This window comes from Elaeis guineensis, chromosome 2 (assembly GCF_000442705.2).
Source record: "Elaeis guineensis isolate ETL-2024a chromosome 2, EG11, whole genome shotgun sequence".
Taxonomy (NCBI): Eukaryota; Viridiplantae; Streptophyta; class Magnoliopsida; order Arecales; family Arecaceae; genus Elaeis; species Elaeis guineensis.
The window spans coordinates 112,228,843-112,234,767 of NC_025994.2; the positions used below are offsets into that span (position 1 = coordinate 112,228,843).

The 5,925-nt window shown below is 37.3% G+C and overlaps 1 non-coding gene across 1 annotated transcript; it reads right to left on the reverse strand.

The window, feature by feature from the left end:
* Positions 1–406: 406 nt before the first annotated feature.
* On the reverse strand, positions 407–513 carry LOC140855943 (small nucleolar RNA R71). The gene has a single exon (XR_012139385.1). It is a non-coding gene; the product is annotated as a small nucleolar RNA R71 (small nucleolar RNA).
* Between the last annotated feature and the right edge of the window lie 5,412 nt (positions 514–5,925).

The window sequence follows — 5,925 nt, forward strand, 5'->3', positions numbered from 1 at the left end:
TCGTCTAGTTAGAATTGAGTCAATTCCTGTTGTTTCAATGGCTGAACCAATCCAACCCATGACCCTTAAGGATTTGTGTTATCCAGTTGGCTCCATCCAACCATCTTGTATCAGGTTGCCACAACCCACAGCTAACAATTTTGAAATCAAACCTCAAATCATAAATATGCTTCCAAAATTCACAGGATTAGAGGATGCTTATATATTTATTAGAGAATTTGAGGAGGTATGTGCAACCATGAAACTGCAATTAACAGAGGATGAGGTCAAACTTAGATTAATCAACTTTGCCCTTAAGGACAATGCTAAGAAGTGGCTTTATAGTCTGCCAAACTATTCTGTCACTACCTGGGAGGGCTTTGTGAGAACATTTTTAAAAAAGTATTTTTTCCATCATAAAACAGCTAGGATTAGGAATGAAATAAATCAATTTTACCAACTAGTTGGTGAATCATTTTGGAAGTACTTTGATCGTTTCAAGAATCTTTTGACCCAATGCCCACACCATGGAATAGAAACTTGGAGACTATGCCAGATCATCTATGAGGGGTTAGATTCAAACTCAAGAACCATGCTAGAGTCCATGTGCCAAGGCCAATTTATGGACAAAGAAACTACTGAAGCTTGGCAATTCTTAGAAGACCTAGCCGAGAAAAATTTACAGTGGAAAACAACTAGGAAACCTGATAAAGCTACACCTTCAAGAGGAGGAATGCATCAAATTCAACCAACCCTAGCATCAGAGGCCAAGATTGTAACCTTAATACGTAGATTGGAAGTCTTAGAATTACAGAGACCAGCCAATGTAAATCAAATATCTGCACCCATGTGTAAAGGGTGCAATGCACCAGACCATGTTTTAGAAGAATGTTCCTACTCGAATGAGTGTGCACAGGTGAATGCCACCTATCAAGGACCATTGAACAATCCTTATGCACCCACATATAACCCAGGTTGGAGGAATCATCCGAATTTCTCATGGTCCCAAAATCTTAATGTAGGCAATCCAAATTTCAATCAGCAAAATCTAAGGTCCAACCCAGTAATGAACAACCCGCCAGGCTTCCATGATAATGACAAGAAAATTACCTCTTTAGAGAAAAGCCTAGAAGCCATGATGAAGACACATACCAGCTTTATGCAAACCACGGGTCAACTCATAAATAATAACACCCAAGCTATAGCCCGTCTAGAAATGCAAGTAAGTCAGCTGGCTTCGACCATTAGTGAACGAGAACATGGTAGGTTACCTAGCCAACCTGAGCCAAATCCTAGGAACCAAAATGGTCCACGACCCCAACAAGGAAACCAAGTTAATGGTGTAAATGCCATTCATACCTTAAGATCAGGAAAATAAATAGACAATAAGGTAGTTGCATTTGATGATATAGATGACTCATCTGCCGAGTCACCTTCTAAAACTACTACCTTTCAACCTCAAGCACCAGAAACTGAAAATTCATCTAGTCCAGTACTTAAAAGTCCTAGAGCTCCTTTTTCAAACAGACTGAAATCCAATAAATCTGAACATTTAAACAAAATTTTAGAAGTATTTAAACAAGTCCAAGTTAATATTCCTCTTTTAGATATAATCCATCAGGTTCCAACTTATGCCAAATTTTTAAAAGATCTCTGCACTAGGAAAAAGACCACTAATGTACCAAAGAAAGCATTTTTGGCTGCAAGTGTCAGTTCATACCTATCTAGCCATGTGCCAATTAAATATAAGGACCCTGGAGCTCCAACAATTTCTTATGTTATTGGAGAAACCAATATAAAAAAGACCTTGCTAGATCTAGGAGCTAGTGTGAATATCCTTCCATATTCGGTGTATGAACAACTAGGATTAGAAAAACTTCAACCTACTGGGATCACATTACAGTTAGCCGATAGATCTCTTAGGATCCCTAAGGGAATGGTCGAGGATGTTCTGATAAAGGTTGAAAATTTTATTTTCCCTGTAGATTTTATTGTTTTAGAGACTGAGCCAGTTGCGAATCCTAAAGGACATATACCTGTCATTTTAGGAAGATCATTCTTAGCTACGGCCAATGCTGAAATCAATTGTCGAAATGGTCTAATGAAGTTATCCTTTGGGAATATGACCATTGAGCTTAATGTTTTTAACTTAGAACAGGAATCCTCTTCTCATGCTGATGTCAATGTAGTCCAAGATGGTATTTATGAATCCATTAACATTAGTGATGATGAAGTCGACTTAGAGTCTAACCCCTGGTTAATCCATGAGTCTGAGGATGTCAATAAAATACTTAAAGAAAATCAGATTAATCAGGAATCGACACTTCCTACTGAACCAATCATTGAGATGGTGAACTCATCACCTAAACCATCGATAGAGGAAGCACCCATTTTAGAACTGAAGCCCCTCCCAGAACATCTCAAGTATGCATATCTAGGACCCAAAGAAACTTTGCCTGTAATTATTGCATCAGACCTAGATCCCAAGCAAGAGGAGGAGTTATTGTCAGTTCTAAAAGCAAATCAAGAGGCAATAGGTTGGACCATTGCAGATATCAAAGGAATAAGCCCTTCTATAGTTCAACATAGAATATACTTAGAGGAAGAGGCTAAACCAACAAGAGAAGCCCAAAGAAGGCTTAATCCAGTTATGAAGGATGTAGTTAAAAAGGAGATTCTGAAACTCCTAGATAGTGGAATAATTTATCCTATTTCTGATAGCTCTTGGGTAAGCCCAGTTCAAGTAGTACCCAAGAAATCTGGGGTAACAGTGGTCCAAAATGATACAAACAAACTTATCCCAACTAGGACCCAAACGGGATGGAGGGTCTCTATAGACTATAGAAAGTTGAATGCTGCGACAAGGAAACATCACTTTCCTTTGTCATTTATTGATCAAATGTTGGAAAGACTAGCCGGACAAGAGTTTTACTATTTTCTTGATGGATACTCCGGTTACAACCAGATCCCCATAGCCACTGAAGATCAAGAAAAGACTACATTCACCTGTCTATTTGGTACTTTTGCCTATAGACGAATGCCCTTTGGACTATGTAATGCACCGGCAACCTTCTAGAGATGCATGATCAGCATGTTTTCAGATATGATAGAACAATTTCTAAAAATTTTTATGGATGACTTTTCTGTTTTTGGCCTAACCTTCTCCGAGTGTCTGAATCACCTGCAATTAGTTCTAGAATGATGTAAGGAGAAGCACCTAGTTCTCAACTGGAAAAAATGTCAGTTTATGATCAAACAGGAAATAGTTCTTGGCCATGTCATTTCTAAAAAGGGGATTGAAGTGGACAAGGCCAAAATAGATCTAATTGCAAGTCTTCCACCACCTAAATCTGTGAAAGAAATACGTTCATTTTTAGGTCATGCTGGATTCTATAGAAGATTTATTGCCAACTTTAGCAAAGTAGCACGTCCACTGACTAATCTTTTGGCAAAGGATACCAAATTTGAATTTACTCATGAGTGCTTGGAATCCTTTGAATTTCTAAAAAATGCACTTGTATCAGCTCCAATCATTCATCCTCTTGTCTGGTCTGAACCATTTGAATTAATGTGTGATGCGTCCGATCATGTTGTGGGCGCAATCTTAGGTCAACGAATAAATAAGCTGCCTAGAGTGATATATTATACAAGTAAAACCTTAAATGATGCGCAGCTTAACTACACCACAACTGAGAAGGAGTTCCTTGCCGTTGTCTTTGCTTTAGAGAAATTTAGATCTTATTTGGTTGGGACCCACACCATTGTTTACACCGATCACTCAGCCATTAGACATCTCCTAGCAAAGAAGGATGCCAAGGCACGTTTAATCAGATGGATTTTGCTCCTTCAAGAATTTGATCTAAAAATTAAGGACAAGAAAGGCACTGAGAACGTTGTAGCAGATCATTTGTCCCGAATTCCAGTCGCACCATCTAGTGAACCACCCATCAATGAATCTTTTCCAGATGAGCAACTCATGTCTGTGTCTACTGAACCTTGGTTTGCTGATATTGTAAATTATTTAGCCATAGATAAGATACCTTCTCATTGGACTAAGCAAAATAAATATAAATTCTTTGCCCAAGTGAAGTATTTCATTTGGGATGATCCTTATCTTTTTAAACAATGTCCTGATCAAATTATTAGAAGGTGTATCCCAGATAACGAAGTCATGAATATTTTATCTTTTTGTCATGATCAAGCATGTGGGGGTCACTTCGCGTCTAAGAAAATTGCTGCTAAGGTTCTCCAATGTGGTTTTTATTAGCCCAATTTGTTTAAAGATGCTCATGAATATTGTAAAAGTTATGCTCAATGTCAGAAAATGGGTCGAATCACCAAGCGACACATGATGCCACTCAACTCAATCTTGGTAGTTGAAGTTTTTGATGTTTGGGGAATCGATTTCATGGGACCATTTCCAAATTCCTTTGGAAATAAATATATTCTAGTAGCAGTTGATTATGTTTCAAAGTGGGTAGAAGCAATTGCATGTAGAACACCCGATAGCAAAATGGTCATTAAGTTTCTTAAAGAAATATTCTCTCCCGTTTCGGTATTCCTAGGGCAATCATTAGTGATCGGGGAACCCATTTTTGTAACCGACCTTTTGCAACATCGATGAAAAAGTATAATGTCACCCACAAATTGGCCACACCATATCATCCTCAAACTAGTGGACAAGTTGAAGTGTCAAACCGACAAATCAAACAAATTCTGGAAAAAATTGTTAGTGCCAATAGAAATGATTGGTCTTTGAAATTAATTGATGCACTTTGGGCATACCGAACCGCTTTCAAGACCAATCTAGGAATGTCTCCTTATAGGATTGTGTTTGGTAAACCATGTCACTTGCCTATTGAGATAGAACACAAAGCCATGTGGGCCATCAAACAACTAAATACAAATTTGAACGACGCTGGAAACCATAGAAAGCTTCAGTTGAATGAATTAGAAGAACTTAGAAATGAAGCCTATGAAAATGCAAAGATATACAAGGAACGAACCAAAGCATTTCATGATCAATCAATTATGAGAAAAACTTTCAATATCGGACAAAAGGTACTCTTATATAACTCTAGATTACATCTGTTTCCAGGAAAGCTTAGGTCTAGATGGACAGGACCATTTTTAGTAAAGGAAGTCTTTTCACACGGAGCTGTTGAGATTGAAAACCCAAGTAATTGTGTTATCTTTAAAGTTAATGGTCAACGATTAAAACCATTCTTGGAATTACCTATCAAGACTATTGAAGATGCCATGGTTCTTTATGAACCAACTTATTCTGATTAAGTTGCTTCGAGGTTTGGTTTGGCTGAAGACATAAAACTTAGCGCTTCTGGGAGGCAACCCAGCTTATTTAATTTCTAATGCTTTCTTTGTTTTCAGTTTGCTTAGGACAAATAAATTAGATAAACTCCATTGGGGACAATGTCGGTCAAGTTGGGGGGAGAGCTTGAACAAAATCAGGTGTTATCATTTCCTTTTCCTTCCACTATGAGTTAATTCTTGCATTTAATATATTAATTTTTTTAATAAAATCTTATTTTTATGCAAAAAAAATAAAATAAAAATAAAATAAATTAATCTAGAAAAGAAATAAGAGTAAGTTAGAAAGTATTTGCTAATGTAGTGAGTCACGGAGAAGATTAGCTGGTTAGACTCTTGGTGGCTTAGGTCATTTAAAGACTATTAGCACTTCCAATTGCACATGCACACTAACAAGGTAAAGTAGGTGTTAATTGTAAGGTCAATTAAGGATTTGAGTATTATTTAAATTAGATAATTTTTTCTACACCCCAATTGAAGAAATTTGAATTTAAGGAAAGAGCTACCTGCCTGAAATAAAATGCAAAACACAGAGTAAATATGGATTGCCCTAAGCCTAGTAACCGGGTCTCTTCACCTAAGTCAAGTGTTGAGATTCGCGTCAAACGATGGTGGGAA